This window comes from Podarcis pityusensis (genome assembly GCF_964106645.2).
Source record: "Podarcis pityusensis genome assembly, chromosome: Z".
Classification (NCBI taxonomy): domain Eukaryota; kingdom Metazoa; phylum Chordata; class Lepidosauria; order Squamata; family Lacertidae; genus Podarcis; species Podarcis pityusensis.
The window spans coordinates 7,949,097-7,968,082 of record NC_138044.1 but is presented as its reverse complement, the minus strand read 5'-3'; the positions used below and the strand labels follow the sequence as shown (position 1 = coordinate 7,968,082).

At 43.4% G+C, this 18,986-nt stretch overlaps 1 long non-coding RNA gene across 1 annotated transcript in view; it reads right to left on the bottom strand.

The window, feature by feature from the left end:
- The window catches only part of LOC308468650, a 34,042-nt gene extending 15,343 nt beyond the window's left edge, over positions 1 to 18,699 (bottom strand). Inside the window, exon 1 of the long non-coding RNA XR_013981771.1 lies at positions 18,536 to 18,699. This is a non-coding gene — a long non-coding RNA (uncharacterized lncRNA). The remainder of the gene's footprint in view (positions 1 to 18,535) is intronic.
- Between the last annotated feature and the right edge of the window lie 287 nt (positions 18,700 to 18,986).

Below are 18,986 nucleotides of genomic sequence, written 5' to 3'. Positions count from 1 at the left end.
GAAGAACAGGGGTGGGGAACCTCAACCCCAGGGGGCAAATGTGGTTCTTGTAGCCTCTCTGTCTGTCCCTTGAGGCTCTTCACATGCTACAGGTCCTCACTAGCCACTCTTCTCCCCAGCCCATGGTCCTTGGTGCTCCTGCTTTGCATCCACCTTGAGTGCTTTCTCCTGGCTGAAATGAGTCATTTAACTCTGATAATGCCTCTATTTCACCTGGGTGGAGGATGGAAAGGGGTGGGAGAATGTGTGTAGAAACTAATGCAAAGGTAACACTGACATTTGTCGCCCCCCCCTTTCATCTCTGGCCCCACTGGTATGTGGCCTCCCAAAAGTTGCCCCAAAGGAAATGCGGCCCTTGGGATGAAAAATGTCCCATCCTCATCTACTCTAGAGGGAAATAGGGAAGACAGGGTATTGATCAGAGCTTCACTTTTACTGAAGTATCAGCAAATGCTTATCCAAATTCCATTCCAGCCAAAAAGGACCTTAACTGACTGCCAATGCAATTAAACAGAGAAGGGGGAATAAAAGAATCAAAACTGCTTGTGGTCAGATTTCTAAATGGCTATGGTGTCCCACAACAGAGACTCTTACTTGAGATTAAGGCATATATCTTTATTGAGATAGAGTAGAATTACAAGCTCAGCAACAGGTAGCAAGTCTCAGCAGCCATTATGCTCAGGTTAGTGACTAGAAAGGCAAGACTAGGCAGGCCAGAAGCAGCACTTCCAGTTGATGGAATGCAAGATCAGGGCGAAGAATTCAGAGGTGTATGGAAGCAGTGGCATCCCAATGAGTTAACATGCCCACCTGCCAAGCATTTTGAGACTGTTAAGCATGCAAGTGCTCACTACATCACAGGGGTATGTGACAATTCCCAGTGATAGGAACATCACTGAGTCCTAGACAACCAGTCTGTGACAACCTTCTGACTCTCATTCACCCACTACTAGCAATTGGTTTAATTTTGTTTGATTGTTTGTTTGTTATATTTGTGTCCCACCTTTCCTCCAAGGAGTTCAAGGTGGCACACATAGTTCTCCTCTTCATTTTATCCTTACAACAAACCTGTGAGGTCACCCAGTGAGCTCCATGGTCAACTAAGGATTTGAACCCTGGTCTCCCAGGTCCTAGTCTATCACTCTAACCACTACATCATACTGGTTGATTCCCTCCCCAGATTGTATTCCCATGAATCTCTAGCTGGGGTGGGGTGGGGGTGGATTCCCCAACCAGAGTAGGCACATCCTGGGAGAGGGAAGTAACTACCTCCTCCAGCCTCTGTTCCCTAGTCTCAACCCCCTCCAACACATGTCAGCCTTCTGTTCTCCATCCTTGTCCATCTCACCTTGCCAATGCTTGAGCCTGGCAATACCTCAGGGCTCTTGAAACTGGGCACAAAAATTCACCGAGAGACAAAAGAACGTAGGCTGGGTCTTTAAAAACAAAACAAAACCTCAGCCTTTAGGTGATGTGGGTTGATGGCTTGGATTTCCCATGCTTTTTGTTTGGCTGATTAATAGCCCCAGAAAGTGGCTTTCAAGGTCAGGTAAAGTAGGGAGGGAGAACATCAAAACCTTCTGCAAACACCTACAGTAAATGGCTGCTACAAATAGAGAGATAGAAAACTTCCTGGTAATATAAATCTGTAGGATGGAGTCCTGCCTTCTGGAAGAGTGGTGATACCCTCCCAGGCTTCCCAGTATCCAAAACAGTTTGCCTCTGAATGCCAGCTGCTGTGAAACACAAATGAGGAAATTGCTGATGCAGCCAGGTCCTGCTTGTCAGTTTGCCATTGAGGCATCTGATTGGACACTGAGAGAACAGGATGCTGGACTAGATGGGCCTTTTGCCTGATCCATTAGAGCTCTTCTTATGAACTTAAGGAGATGATCTGCCCGTTATCCATGCCACAATAATGCCCACGCTGCATTACTGCAATGCTCAGGTCCCCAATGAAAATGGACATTGCAAGAATCAGGTGGTATCCACAGGTGATAGTTGACACCAAGCAAATTAGCCAAAATGTCTAGTTCTAAAGGTGATCTATGCTGGAAGTGCAAAGAAACAACCAGCACATTTTATCATTCATGGTGGTCTTGTAGAATAATAAAATAATTTTGGGAGATGCTGTATAATGAACTTAAGAAAATGTTTAGAAGAATGTTTTCCCCAAACCCAGAAGCTTTCCTTCTGGGAATAATAACAACAGAAATCCCACGAAATCAAATTACTCTATGGATGTATGCGACCACAGCTACCAGAATTCTGGTAGCTCAAAAGTGGAGAACAGATGAAGTACTGCCACATGAAGAACAGCACCTTAAATTATTAGAATATATAGAACTTGCCAGCATAACAAATAGATTCAGAAACAAAGACAACAAAAAATTAAAAGAGGGTTGGACATTTTATATAGATTATATGGAAAAACATTATAACAAAAAAATAAGCATGACAGGCTGCCAAAAAATACTCAGCAGTAGAGGTTATATAAGGTAATGAAAAGAACTTAGTAGAGTAAGAAAATGCAGTTGAAAAGATAGCAGTTAGGAAACTAAGGAAAGAGTGGAAGGGGAGTCAAAAGTAAGGTTTATAAGAGTCAAACAAATCGGAGGAGTAAGTTATGTTACTACTAATATTCATTTATATATGTCTTATATTTATGTTATATTTTCTTAAAGGTAAAGGTACCCCTGACCATTAGGTTCAGTCGTGGACGACTCTGGGGTTGTGGCGCTCATCTCGCTCTATAGGCTGAGGGAGCTGACATTTGTCCATAGACAGTTTTTCCAGGTCATGTGGCCAACATGACTAAGCCGCTTCTGGAGAACCAGAGCGGTGCACGGAAATGTTTGCCATCCCGCTGGAGCGGTACCTATTTATCTACTTGCACTTTGATGTGCTTTCGAACTGCTAGGTTGGCAGGAGCAGGGACCGAACAACGGGAGCTCACCCCGTCGTGGGAATTCGAACCGCCAACCTTCTGATCGGCAAGCCCTAGGCTCAGTGGTTTAGACCACAGCACCTCCTGTGTCCCTTATTTTTTCTTATTATCCTGTATATAATACAGTATGCTTTGATGATATGACAAAACAGAAAAGCAAATTAAAAATATATCCAAGAGAGAGAGAGAGAGAGAATAGGATGTTGGAGTAGATGGGATGCTGGTCTGATCCATAAGTGCCTATCTTATGATTTTATAGAATGAATCACTCTACCCCTGCTTCTCTATGGTTGAAGATCTATTTGCTTAGCATTTGTCGCCAAATGCTTCCCCTACCCCACAAGCACACACACGGCTGCATTCAGAGTCAAATGAAAGTGCCTGAGTATTGTTGCCATGACTTGGTCCTTTAGATGTTTTCATTGCTTGCCGCCACAAGATGGCATTGTGGATTTAAGGGAAAATAGCAGAAGCAAGCAAGCAAGGAGGGAAGCAGACAAGGAAAAGCATAAGGAAAGGAAAGGAAAGGTAGAGGTGGTGGAGTTCTTCCCCTTGCATTAATGGCATACAAGAGTTGGTTACTTCAAACAACCTATCATACTTCAGTCATCATACATCCTTTTTGAGAACTGGTGGGTGGGAGGGGTGAAAATAGTTGTGTGAATATCCCAATGCATGTCCCAATGCATGTTCCAGCTGTTTATTATGGTCCTGTCAGTGGCAGCAGCAATGCTCCTGGCTGCCAATTTCCTTTAACCTACAAAGCTGCAGAATAAATACAAAACGTGCCTCCACCAAGACCTGGCTTCAGTTGTCATTCCATGACATCATTATGAAGCCAAATCAGAGTGAAGGCAATTCTTGACCCCACATTCTGGAGCGTTGTGGGTTGCAAAAGAAGAAAAGAAGTCCAGCAACAACTAGCAAGTTTGCTCTGCACTTTGCTTATGTTAGAGCTCCCCCTAAAACAACTGACCCCAGCCAATAAAACTTGATCACTGTGTTCACAGGCTGTCAGTAGAGCCTGTCAGTCATGAGAAACTGGGATCCCTGGAGAATGCATGCTCCGAACCAGATTCTCCAGCAGAACCAGCCCCTTTCAAACCTAGAGCCTCACAATCCCTGAAGCCTGCTTGATGCACAGGCGTTACCATGAGTGCCAAATTGTGGGTTCCCAGAGCCATGCGTGCCATGCAGCATGTATTGCCAGGGACTGAAACTGGAGCCACTTGGAGCACTTTAGATATGTGGCTCCTGCTATGTGGGTTTGAAATGTTTCAGCACCATTTCCACTATGCAGAGACAGGGGACCTTTTAGGATGGTCTGCCCTTGGAGGTTGATGAATCCGAGAGGTTTCCAAACAGCTCTGGGGTTTAATCCAGCCGATATAGCTGGTCAAAGCCCTGGACGATCTGTGGAACATCCAATGGTTCAGGCTGCAGACACAATTACCCCTGAGCACCCTTACCCATTTCATAGAGCCCGTATATTCCCAAGCTTAGGGTAAAGAAGCAAGCTAGGAGAAAGCTTGAATGCATGTCAGGAAAACTCCAGATGAATACAACCGAACCATGGTAGTGTGTATTTTCAAGCTTACTCAGTGGCAGTGAAGACAGCAAAGAAGGCATACTTTGCTACCACCTCACTATGCCACCCAGCAGAGCTTTTCCAGGTAGTGTGGGGCCTTTTGCAGAGTGGCCCCCCCAAAAGTAGTGGAACCAATGGTCGCTCACTGTGATTTGTTTGCCAAGCATTTTGAGGATGAAATCACTTGCATTCATTAAGACATTGATTCTGCTGTTATAGCAGATCGTTCTCATGGGGTGCCCAGAGCACTGTCTAGTCCTGTTTTATTGGATGAGTTTCAGTTGATGCAGCTCAAGGATGTGGACAAGGCACTTGGATTGATTTGGGTGACTACCTGTAATCTGGACCCTTGCCCCTCTTGGCTGATAAAATCCAGCAGAGAGGAGACAGCTGTCTGGGCCAGAGACATGGCCAATGCATCTTTACAAGAGGGGGTTGGTCTCTGCCTGTTCAAAGGAGGCAGTGACAAAACCATTCTATAGATTCTGAGAACTTAGGTAACCACAGGTCAGTTGCCAACACACACACACACACACACACACAAATACATGATTTTTAATTGAGATTTTCCCATAATACAGTAAAATTGCAGCTACAAAACAAAGGTGAAAAATGGAAGAATATAATAAAGGGACAATAGAAAAAGAGAGGAAAGAAATAGAAAGATAAAATAAAGAAAGGAAAGGAAAGGAAACATTAGCAAAAAATACCAAAGAGGAACTTCAAATTTTCCATCTTTACAGAAAAGAAGAAAATACGATTAGTTAAAACTTTCGGTCCATGGGAACATCCAACTTCACTTTCTGTAAAACATTATTTCTTTTAAGTTAAAGTGTCTCAGAATCATTCATTTCCTTTTCCTACATAAAGTCCAAGGTAAGTTCCCTAATTGTTATTTATTAACCTTTTTTTTCCCTTTTAATTTTACCTCTATTAATTCCCAAAACCATTATGCAATATATAATAATACTAAATTCTTCCATCCATGTCCATATTAAAGTCTCCCTAGTATTCCATTTTTTTCTCATTATATAGCTGCTCATTCATGTCCAGTTTCATATATTCAGTTCCATGACCTGCTGTATTCCATTTCCTGTTGTGCTTACAATAGTATCCTGATCTCCTCCTCTACGACATTCCATTTTCATTCCCCCCCCAGTCTTTCTCCAGAGGTAATACCATAACTTTAATAGCAACATTCTCTGAATTTGCTCCAGATAAAGAAAATGATACTAGTATTCCTATCATCCATTTTAATCTTTCTTGTCCAAGCTTTCCACCTTGCTCTAGCTACTTTTAACAATTTTTTTCAGCAACAGAAGGTGGTACTCAGATTTTTCCCAGCAGATGGAGGAGGGGTCTCTTCCTTGTCCCAAATATGTTTTAAAGGTTGTTTTTTTTTTTTAAAAAAAAAAGAGGGTGTAATTCTTATTACCTGTTTTCAGGTGACTGCATGGCGTTTAAGTACCATATCATTCTCCTTGGCTTGCCAGTTTGTTATAATTCCTGTCCAAACCGCAAAGCATAGACAGCAGAAATATGGCTTTGATCCAAGCATCTTGAGGTATCTCCAGGGTGATTAATAGATCCAGACTATCTGTCTGGCTATTATCAGTCACCATGTAATTATCTTCAGTCAGCTGAAGCTACCAGTATGATCTCTGAACTGCCATGCATCTCTCCCGGAAGTTCCCACCAACTTCCCTTTTTTGAGCAAGGTTCTTGAGGAGGTGGTTGCTGACCTACATCCATTTCAACTGGGGTTTGGGCCTGGCTTTGGCACATAAACTGGTCCTAGTCACTTTATGTGATGACCTCTGTTGGGAAAGAGACAGGGTAATGTGTCCCTGTTAATTCTCCTTGCCTCCTCAGTGGTTTTCAGTACCATTGACCACTTTATTCTCTTGGAGAGGCTATCCAAGTTGGGGATGGGCGGCACTGCTTTGCAGTGGTTCAGGTCCTACTCGGATGGTCATCTTCAGTGGCTGATGGTTGAGGAGGGTTGTTGTTGTGTGTGTTTTTTCCACCATGGGGCTTTCAATGTGGGGTCCCTCAGTGTTCAATTCTATCCCCTGTGTTGCTTAATATCTGTATGAAGCCATTGAGTAGAGACATCAAGAGTTTTGGAATATGCTGTCAGCAGTACGATGATGACACACAGTTCTATTTCCCGTTAATATCTACAGGTGTGACAGTGGATGTGTTGGACTGGTGTCTTGCCTTGGTAATGGACTGGATGAGAGCCAATAAACTGTAGCTCAGTCCAGATAAGGTAGAGGCATTGTTAGTGGGTGGTTCCCTAAACTGGATGCAGAGGCGTAGTGGGGAGGGGCATGGGGACTGTGGCCCTGGGTGCAATTTTGTAAGTGGACACAAACAGGTGCCCCCACAGCAGGCTCCTTCATTGGAGCCCAGCTCTGTGCAAGAAGGAACTGTGTCTTGGTTGCAGCACTTGTGCTTAGTACAGCTCTACCCCAGGTCAGGTGGCAGTTTCTCCGCCCCTCTCCTACCCCAAACTGTGGCATGCGCAGGGTGCCCCTGCCCCCCTTGGGGGTGTGACCCTGCCCCTGCCCCGGGGCAGCATGGGCATACGCTATGCCACTGACTGGATGCATGGGAGACTGCCAGTTCTTGCAGAAGTTACACTCCCTCTTAAGGAGCAGATACATAGTGTGGCTTATGGGTGCTCCCAAATCCTTTACTGTTGCTTTAGCCCAGGTAGTCTCATTGGCATGGAGTGCTTTATGTCAGCTTCAGCTGGTATCCAAGCTTCACCCTATCTGGACAGGGATAGCCTAAGTTCTGTAGTCTATGCTCTGGTAACCTCTTGGGTGGATTATTGCTATGCATTGTACATGCTGGTGCAAAATTCAATGGCCAGATTGCTCACTGGAACAAGATGGTTTGAGCATATAACACCAATCCTGTCACAACAATACTGGCAGCCGATTAATTTCTGGGTTCAATTCAAAGTGCTGGTGTTGACATATAAAGCCTTACATAGCTCAGGTAACCTCAGTACCTTAAGGGCCGCCTCTGCCCATATGAAGCAACCCAGACCCTGTGCTTATCACCCAATGCCATCTTCTACGTCCCCCTACCCGAGAGTTTTGGAGGGGGACAACATGAGACGAAGTCTTTTCTGTGGTGGCTCCCTGTCTGTGGAATGCTCTCCCCAGAGAGGCTTACCTGGCACCATCATTACATGCCTTTAGGTGCCAGGCAAAACTATTCCTCTTTACCCAGGCCTTTGGCCATTAAATAATCTATGGCCTGGTAAATGTGGGAAGGCGAACTGTTATTATGATTACTTTATTATTATATTGTGTATTATGTCTTTATTATTATGCTTCATAAATTGTGTCCTTAATGTTGTATACTCCTCTGGGCTCTTTGGATAAAGGGTGGTATATAAATTTAAACAAACACACAAACGTGGCTGCAATACTTCTTAGGAGCAGTGAGATGTGGTGCTGTCACTCTCAGAGAGATTGCGGGCAGGGTTGGGTGGGGATGACTACCTTTTATGAGCAATTCCTAAGTGTACACAAAGTCACTGGGAATGTGTAAACATATTCTTGACTGGGGCCAGTTATAGGGAGCATATGACTCCCTTGCTACAACAGCACCACTGGCCTGGTCTGTTTCCAGACACATTTCAAAGTGCTGGTTACAACCTACAAAACCCTAAGGTATAAGCTACAGTAGTACCTTGGTTCTCAAATGCCTTGGCACTCAAACGCCGTGGTTCCCAAACACCGAAAACCCAAAAGTAAGTGTTCCAGTTTTTGAACATTTTTTGGAAGCTGAACATTCAATGCAGTTGTCGGCTATTGTTTCCGGGGCGCCTGCACCAATAAGAAGCTGTGCCTTGGTTTTCGAACATTTCGAAAGCCAACGGACTTCCAGAACGGATTAAGCTTGGCACTTTTGTATTTGCTATTTATTTTGCGTTTTTGTTTTTGAGGCTTTTTCAGTTAATTTGTTTTTGTGACTGTGTGGAACCCAGTTCAGCTACTGATTGATTGATTGTGTGACTGTGGAAATGGATAAAAGCCCCCCATCCAAACAATGACTATCATCAGTGCTGGTAAGAAAAAAATAATAATAATTTTTATCATCTACAGTACTGTCTTATTTATTTTATTTTCAGGTAGGTAGCCCTGTTGGTCTGACACAGCTGAAATAAATTTAAAAAATTAAACATTGTCCAGCACCTTAGAGACCAACTAAGTTTGCTCTGGGTATGAGCTTTCATGTGCATGCACACTTCTTCAGGTACCTGAAGTGTACAGATACAGAAGTGTATCTGAAGAAGTGTGCATGCACACAAAGGCTTAGGTACTACTGGACAATTATTTATTTAATAGTACAGTATATTGATTATTGCTTTCATTTTATGGATCAATGATCTTGTTAGATAGTAAAATTCATGTTAAATTGCTGTTTTAGGGGTTGTTTTTAAAAGTCTGGAATGGATTAATCTGTTTTGCATTACTTTCTATGGGAAGTGTGCCTTGGTTTTGGAATGCTTTGGTTTTGGAACAGAATTCCGGAACAGATTAAATTTGAGAACCAAGGTACTAAAGTATCTGAAAGACAGTATTCCCTCATATGAACCTGCCTGGGTTTTGAGATCTTCAGGTGAGGCTCTTCTCTTGGTCTTGCCACCCTCACATGCATACTGGGTGGGGATGTGGGAGAAGGCCTTCTCTGTGACTGCTGGCAGACTCCAGAACCCCCACCTTGGAGAAGCCAGACTGGCTCCCTCCTTGTTGTCCTTCTACTGGCAGGTGACAAATTCTTTGTTCCAACAGGCTTTTTGGAACTGACTGCTTTTAATGAAAGAGCTGGATGCTGTTCTACTTTTATGGTAATTATTTGTATGTTTTTAATAGATTTATATATGTAAAGGTAAAGGTAAAGGGACCCCTGACCATTAGGTCCAGTCGTGGCCGACTCTGGGGTTGCGGCGCTCATCTCACTTTATTGGCTGAGGGAGCCGGCGTACAGCTTCCGGGTCATGTGGCCAGCATGACTAAGCCGCTTCTGGCGAACCAGAGCAGCGCGCGAAAACACCGTTTACCTTCCTGCCTGAGTGGTACCTATTTATCTACTTGCACTTTGACATGCTTTTGAACTGCTAGGTTGGCAGAAGCTGGGACTGAGCAACGGGAGCTCACCCCGTCGCGGGGATTCGAACAGCCGACCTTCTGATAGGCAAGTCCTAGACTTTGTGGTTTAACCTACAGTGCCACCCGTGTGCCATATATGTATATAGGTTTAATTCTATCAATTGTTCAATTGTTTTGTAGTGATTTTTTTTCTACACTTTTAGCTGTTCTTATTTTTATCTGTAAGCTGCCTTGAGTCACTGGCAGAGGAAGGCAGGTGTGGGGGGTGCGGTGCGCACCAGGTGTCAGCCGTGAGGGCGGGTGACATCGACGCACCACCCCCACCCCTGCTTGCTGCATGGGCAGCACTCCTGGACACTCGCCATGCAGGCAGTGGGCCACTAGGGATGATACTGCCACAGGCGGCTAGCGGCACCACCGACGCTCGTCGTGCGGGCGGCTAGCGGCACTCCTCCCGACACTCGCCGTGCAAGCGGCAGGCGGCTAGGGAAGCTCACCATGCGGGAGGCAAGCGGTGCCCTCCCATGCTCGCCACATGGGAAGCGGGTAGCTAAGGACACTTGCTGTGCTGCCAGCTAGCCCCCCCCCCGGGCCGGCTAGCCCTACCCCTGCACCGCTCCGGGTGCCAGGGCAGGTAGCTCTGCCCCTGCCTTGAGTTCCAGCAGGGAAAAAAGTGGTACATAAATAAACATAACTATAAAAAAACAGCAACAATAACAACATCTTGGTTGTATCCAAGTAAGTCATATTCAGAGTAGACCCATTGAAAGCAATGGCTCAATTTAGTCATGTCCATTGATTTAAATAGGTCTACCCTGAATATGATATAGTTGGGTACAACCCTTATGTTTATGTGTCCTATTGACTTTGTCTATTGCTTTATTTCTTAAGATCAGTACTTTTTTTATGGGGTACTCAAGTATATGCAGTACTGGCATCCGGGTTTTTTGGGGGGGGGGTGTTAAAAAGCATGACACTTACTGTAACAACTTCATGGTGAGTACTGGCATCTATTTTTCTAGAAAAAAAGCACTGCTTATGATGATGTTGTTGTTGTTTAGTCGTGTCCGTCTCTTCGTGACCCCATGGACCAGAGCACGCCATACCTGAAGCCAACTCTGAGTGAAGGCAGTCAGTTGGAGTCAGTTTTCTAATAGGTCATCAATGTAATTAGTAGAAATAACAACATGCTATTAACAACAACAATAATAATTGTCCTTAATTGGCATGTGAATGATAAACAGAAATAAAAACAGTTTTAAAAAATTACAGTTACAGGAGCAGGGTGGGTCTTGAAAACAATTTGGGGGTTGACACAGAGAAGTCTTTCTTCTGGGCCACCACTCCCTCCTTGAACATCTGAAGCTGGTGGAATCACCAAGAGGATCACCCCTGGAAGGGTCTACAGCAGCCTTTCTCAAACTTGTGTCCCCATATGTTATTGAAGTCTCTTAGACATTTGTGGCCTAAGTTACACAGAGTTTAAAGCACTAGTTTGAACATCTTGAATTGGGCCTGGATCTGAAGTGACAGCTAATGCAGCTGTTTCAGAACCAAGATTATAAGAGTTTTAAAGGCAACCCCAACCTGCATTTCGGACCAGTTCAGATTTCCCAGTCTTCTTCATGAGCAGTCCCACATAGAGTGCATTGCAGTAATCCAATTTGGAAGTTACCAGAGCATGGAGTACCACGGCCAAGTAATGTCTGTCCAAAAGAGGCTATGGCAATAGTACATAAAAACATATGTGAAACAGACTCATATTACACCATATGCAGGAAACCACTCACAATATAGCCAAGAAAAAACTACAACCCATTAAACAGAAAGAAAATACAAATTTTCTTGTGAAGCTGAATGTAGGAGGAATGCACTGTAGTTGAGTTGTTGAAAAGATCTCCGGATTATATCTCATTTCATTACTTCATCAAAGTAATATAGAGGGGAGTGATTTCTCGTGATTGACAATTGAAAACAACCCTCTGCCTTCTTATGTGTCCTTTCCAAAACACAGATTTTCTTTATCTACCTATCAAACACCCAATTAAATCAAATAATAGGCTTAATCTGGCAATATAAATTAAATTGCCACCCTTAATTAATTACTTGATTCTGAATCATCTAAAGTAGCTTAACCAGAAGAATTTCTCCACATGGGGTTTATTGTTCCCCAAAAGGCTCACTCAGCTCAGTGGGTTTGGATGACTCTCGGGTCCCTTCCAGCTCTAGAATTCTGTGATTCTATGAGACCATTGATCCTTCTAGCTCAGTACTGTCTACACTGACAGGCTAATATTCTGTCTGTTATAGCCATGTTGCCTAAACTTACTCTCACTTGGCTAGGAATCTAGGGTTGTCTCCAACTATATTTTACTCAGAGCAGATCCATTTAAATTAATGGACCAACCTTAGTCATGTTCATCGATTTCAGTGGGTCTAATCTGGGTAGGATTAGCATTGGATACAGCCTGCAAACTTGTAATGGTTTGTCTTTGCTATGCTATTGATATAATGGTTTTAAAGCAGTGACAGAAGATATCACTAATTATTTGTAGTGCTTTTTTTTAAAAAAAAAGTTATTCTGAACTATCTATTTCCTTCCAGTTCAGAGGTATAAATTACAACTGTAACACAATTCTTGTTTCACTGTACAGTCATCCTTTGGTTGTTGAACGGAATCAGTTCTGGAAGTCCATTCGACTTCCAAAAATGTTCGGAAACCAAGGCACGGCTTCCGATTGTCTGCAGGGGCTTCCTGCACTCAATCGGAAGCCTTGGAAGCCACATCGGATGTTTGGGTTCCAAAGAAATGGAACCCAAACTGGAACACTCACTTCTGGTTTTGCAGCGTTTGGGAGCCAACATGTTCGACTCGCAAGGCATTTGGGGTCTAAGGTACGATTGGGCTGACATTTAGTTATACTCAGAGAAGACACATTGAAATTATTAACCCAAATTACTCATGTCCATTGATGTCAGTGCCTCTACTCTGAATAGGACTAATATTGGCTCCAACCCATCATGTTTTAACTAGACACTCAAGAGTATACTCACTGAAACTAAGTTAGTCCATCATTTTCAATGGTTCTACTTTGAGTAGGACTAGCATTGAGTGATACTCACTATTTTTCCATAATTCATCTAAGTTTTACTCATAGTAGACCCTCTGAAATTAATGAGTGTACTCTGAGCAAAACTTAGTTGAATATGACAATTGGAAATAAATGGCCCTAATCAGTTTCAATGGATCTCCCAAACTGAAATAAATGGAAATAATCATTAGTCTATTTCTATGCCATGTTTCCTGAGCATGCCAAATGAACAACAATAAAGATAACAATTCAAAAACAAATCAGAAGTCGGAAGTTCAACATGGAGGAGACCTGCCTAAACTCAACTGGAAGAGAATATTTAAGCACATATCATAGAATCAAAGAATCAAAGAAATTCTAGAGCTGGAAAGGAACCGAAGGGTCTTTTAGTCCATGCAGGAATCTCATCTAAATCTCATGACAGACCTCTGCTTAAAAATCCAACCTCTGCTTAAAAACCTCCAAGGAAGGAGAGTCCACAACCTCCTGAGGGAGACTGTTCCATAGTTGAGCAACTCTTACTGTCAGAAATTTCTTTCTGGTGTTTAGTCAGAATCTCCTTTCTTTTAACTTGAAGCCATGGGCTCAGGTCCTATCCTCCAGAACAGAAGAAAACAAGCATGCTCCATCTTCCATGTAACAACCCTTTAGATATTTGAAGATAGCTATCAGTCTCAGTTTCCTCTTATCCAGGCTAAACATACACAATACCTTCAACCATTCCTCATCAGATTTAGTTTCCAGGCCCTTGGTCATCTTGCTTGACCTCCTCTACACACATTCTAGCCTGTCAACATCCTTCTCTAATTGTGGCACTCAGAACTGGACACAGTATTCCAGGTATGTTCCAGGTGTGTTCTGACCAAGGAAGAATAGAGCGGGACTATTACCGGTACTTCCCTTGATTAGTACACTATACTTCTGTTGATAAAGCCTAGAATAGCATTCTCTTTTTTTGCTGCCGCATCACACTGTTGACTCATGATAAACTTGTATTCTACTAAGACCTCAAGATCCTTTTCAGGTGTCCTCCATCTTATATTGGTACAGCAGGTTTGTCCTGCATAAGTTCAGTACCATACCTTTGTCCCTGCTGACATTTATTTTGTTAGTTTTGCACAGTTCTCCAATCTGTTATGGTGATTTTGAATTCTGATTCTGTCTTCTGTGGCATTAGCTACCTCTCCCAGTTTGGTGCCATCTGCAAATTTGACGAGCATCCCCTCAATTCCTTCATCCAAGTCCTTTATGGAGATGTTGACCAGGACAGAATTCTGTGGCACCTCACTTGTCACTTTTTTCCAGGATGATGAGGAACCATTAGTGAGCACTCTTTGGGTTAGGTCAGCCAACCAGCTACAAATCCACCTGTTATCTCATCCGATCCACATTTAACCAGCTTCCTCATGAGAATACCATGGGGGACTTTGTCAAAAGCCTTACTGAAATTAACATACACTACACCCAAAGCATTCCCCTGATATGGAGTGCTAGACTTGATAGCACATTTGGTGTCATGGGGGGGGAGGCACCAGAGGCACCAGATATGGGGACACAAGGGGCATCAGCCCCCTCAATATTTTGAAGCAGGAGGCCCAGCACCCCCAAAATTGAGGGAGCTGACATCCCCCACAGCCGGTAGCCCTCAACATGCCCCGGACGAGTGAGGTTGAAGATCACCCTCCATGCATCCCGCCCCCACTTGGTGCATCCCCACTCAATGTCCCCATTCCCTACCTCATATGTAAGCACTGGCATCATGGCGGCAGGGGCAGGATGCCCACTCAGCCTGACCCAGCCTGGTGTGCAAGCACTTGTGCACTGGGCAGGGCACATCACATGATGTGTCACATGACATGCTCCCCAGATGTGGGGGCTAGTCGGCACCCCTGAAAGGCACACAAACCACCCACAGGCAATGGAATCCCTTCTTCTTATCCGTAGCCAGAAGCACATTTCTTCCTGCGTATGCCGGGAGCTTTTTCTCAGTTCCCACTTCCAGCTGTGAATGTCAGCCTCCCCCCACCCCTTCTGCCAGCCGCTTACAGTACATCTGCAACCCTGTGAAAGGATGGGATGTGTGCTTTTAATTGAAAAAAGGCGTCAGGCTCTGGGGACACAGCAAAGTCATTGGGAGCATGCGAACAGCAATTTATATTGTCAGTTCAAGTTACAGTCACCCTGGCATGCAAAATCTGCAGATGTCAGTTACTCTATATGTGACTTTGACACGCCACAATGAAGTGAGGGGTGGGGGTGTCACCATCATCCCTTTTCCAGAGCTTTACAATGAGGTCTTAATAAATGGTGCATGTGATATGATGGATGGAGCTTAGATACATGCAAGCATGTTTGCTTGCGCATGGATACAGAAAAGGTGGTGTCGGGTAAAGCTTTGTGCACACATTGCAGTGCATTGGCAGCAGCGCTCCACTTTTCTCACCAGATGCCCTCAAATAGCTTTTTGCTGTTTTTGTTATGCAGCCTTTTGAGAGAGAAAATTAACTGTCCATTTCTTGTTCACCACATAAGGAGGAAACTTCCTTGTCTCCTTTCCAAAGCAGTGTGAAACTCTGGGCAAATATAGGCAAAGGTGTCTCAGGTGATGTTCAACAATCATTTTATACTGTGGCCTAGTAAGTAAAACCTGTTTATTTTCCAAGTCAACCTGTGTCTGGGCTATACCACTTCAGACTGCATTCATGCAAGTTTAGGTGGATGCCCACATGATGGAGTGCTCCTCTGTACTTAAAATACCAGCATGTCAGGGAGAGGCCCAGGCTAGATGTAAGTTTTCTACGTGCATGGTATCATTTTCATTTTCTATGGAGGAGCATCCTATCCTATGAGCTCCTACCTTGAGTCCCAAATTGTGCAGCTTGGACAGAAGTGGACAACTTCATTGAGACAGAAGCATCTCCAGTCAATCTGAACCCAAATTTGCAAGATCAGACTAATGTAATGCTACAGCTCAGCTATAGTTCTGTCCATCTATACTACCAGTACACACAAACGCACACACACATATCCCACCTTTCCCTGCAAGAGCTCCAGGAGGTGTATGTGGCTTTCCCCAGTCCTTATTTTGTTCTCACAACAATCCTGTTCAATAGTAGGCAGTGCTGAGAACCCATGGCAGATCCAAGCATGGGCGTAGTGAGGATTTTTGTTAGGGGGGTAGGCCTTGGGGGGGCAGGCCTTCTGTGGGGGGGCAATCCTCAGTTTACAATGTATTTTTATTTATTTTTATTGATTTTAGGGGGGCAGCTGCCCCTGCCCCCCCCGGCTATGCCCATGGATCCAAGGTCACTCAGTGTGTTTCATGGCTGAGTGGGAATTTGAACCTTGGTCTTTCAGATCCTAATCCAATGCTCTAACCACTGCACCACTCTAGTTCTTCAGTAGCACTGTCTACTCTTCACTGACAAAGATTCTCCAGAGTCTGAGTCTGAGACTTTTCCCATCACCTGTTACCTGAGATCCAGAGAAACTGGGGATTGAGCCTGGGATTGAGCATGAGACCTTTTGTGTGTAATAGCAAGTGATCTACCACTGAGCTATAGGTCTCCTTGATTAGTCTGATCCTGCAGGGGAGGTCATTTTATACATCTACATTAATCCCAGGACAAGGATGAACTGTTGCCTGTTGGGCAACTAGCAGCTTGCTACCGTCCCACCACCAAAAAACGAAAACAAAACCCTCAGTGAACCTTTCCCATATTCAGGAGCCTGAATCCCTCCTTTGAAAATCACAAAAATAATAGCTGTGACCATTTTCATCTTGAACTTAGTAAATACCCACACTTCTAAGCTGTCCACAGAAATGCATTGGAAGCCTTCTTCACAGGGTCCTTATGATGAAAAATTGGCTAACCCCTAGACCAGTGAGATATAAATGAGGAACTGTTTTCAGAAATTGGCCACCTAGTACTGCTGGCATCAACAGTCTGTTTTCAGTTTCAGATCAAGTTAGAAACCAGCCCAAGGTCATTTGGAATCCTGGAGATTCTCTGTAGTTCTGCTTATGCCTTTTCAAGCAAGTGATAAGTTAACACTTTTTGCTAGCAGGTAAATCCTTTACAGGAGTGTTTTGCTGTGTGTAAATGGATCCCCTCTGCTAATGGCACAGTCCATCACCTTGAACTGTACTGCTATCCCCTTTCATATTCATTTAAAAATAGGAAATGGTGAGTCTCAGGTGTGCTTGCAATGAATGCCCTTGCTGAACAGGCAGTGCTTTGAAATGCCATACCAAGAACCATCCCCTCCCAGCAAGGAGGATTCTGAAATTACGGTGAACATAGGTGGCATTTCAAGAAGCTAAGGTTTCCCCTTTAAAAATCATTTTATGAAGTCTGACTTCACCCAACACATGGCACAGCCAGGCTTTTGAAATATGCTCAGATTTTCCCCTTTGCTTTCAAGGTACTTAAGTAATGGGAGGGGCAGAGGGCATGAAAATTCAGGAAGATGTTATGCAGATGAAGCAACTTGTAGTTCTCTGGCTCACCACATGGAGCAGCTACACACATATTGGAATGAACGTAGGAAGCTGCCTTAGACTCAGCCTAGTAGATCTAGCTCAGTATTGTCTAAACTCACAAGCAGCAGCTCTCCGTTATTTCAGGCAGGGGTCTCTCCCATCCCTACCTGGTGATGCTGGGAATTTGACCAAGGACTTTCCATATACAAAGAATACAGGGCTCTACCACTGAGCCCAAAGTAGATGTCCTTCCTCATCTGAGGGCCTTCAATCTGAGTCCTTGAAAGCCATGTCTTAGAAGATGAATAGGACAGAAATGCCTTCTTCAGACTTGCCTTTACATGAAGAAATTTAACTTGGTTATTTTTAAAAAAATGCATTCGGAAGCTGCTGTATATGATCCAATTGTTCCATCTTGCTCAGCATGGCCTACTCTGGATGCTGTGGCTCAAGCTGAAAAGGGTCTTTCCAGTCACCTTCTAGTTCAAATGCTTTTAACTGGAGATGCCAAGATGTGAAGACAGGGTGTCCTACATCCAAACCATAGGCACTATGACTGAGCTTTGAGAATGTAAGAAGAACCCTACTAGATCAAGCCCATTTCCCCATTCTCTATAAAAGACCTCTTATAAAAGGATCCGTTTTAATTGCAGAGAGTTTCATTCTTCCCCATCTTTCAAAATCTTTTTTTTACTTCAGTCTATACTTTGACATAATTATCATGAAATAAATGCAGATTGTTAGTGGTTAACCAAATAAATATTTTACAGTCTTCACCACCTTAATTCCGCTTATTTCTTGTAAAGCTTATTTTCCTTGCACGTCTATATTCTTAGCTAACATTTTAGTTTTATTCTAATTTACATAAAAACCTGCCAGGTCCCCATATTGTTTTATCATTTCCAACACCTTTGTTTAGAGTTGCCATACGGCTGGGATTTCCAGGACATACCTGGAATACTGACCAGAATAATACAGATATATGGCAACCCCATGCCGGCTGTGTAGTTTTTGCTGATTTTCCTAAAACATAGTTCAAAAATGACTTTTTTGTGATTTTGTATATATATAGTTTCTAGATTTTCACTTTTTGAAATATGGCAACCCTATATTTGGTACATTTCCCCCTGGGTTCTCTAACATTGATACAACATCGTCTGCAAATGCCTTCAGTTTATAACTTTGTTGCCTCAATTGGATTCATTGTACCTCTTTATTCTTGTTGTGGAGGTGTGGGGATGATTAACAAAATCAATCCTTCTGGCAAACTGGGAATATCCCTTCACTCACCTACGTTGAGGATATTCCACACCTTTCTTCAGCAGAGTTTCTCTTTCTTTGAGAAAAATAAGTGGCTCCCTTAAACTAAGTTTTAATAAAAAATAAAGCTACAACAAAATAACATGAGAGAAGCTAAATACAACATGAGGCAAGTTTGAGGCAAGAAACAAGAGGCAGTTGGTCCCTCATAACTGTCATTTCTATTGTTCGACAATATTGCATTTCTATAAATCCCTTCTTGCTCAAATCTCTTCTTGCATGACATTTTATGTCTATATGTTTGGTACATCAATTTATCTTCTCTGATTGCACCAATTTCAGGCAACTCTGATTGTCTTTCATAAGCTTAATGGGCTTAGAATCTGGCATTCCCAAATCCTCTAAAATTTGGTTAAGCCATTGTGCTTCTTTGCACACTTCTGCAGCAGAAACATACCCTGTGTTGCTGAAGAGTGAGCTA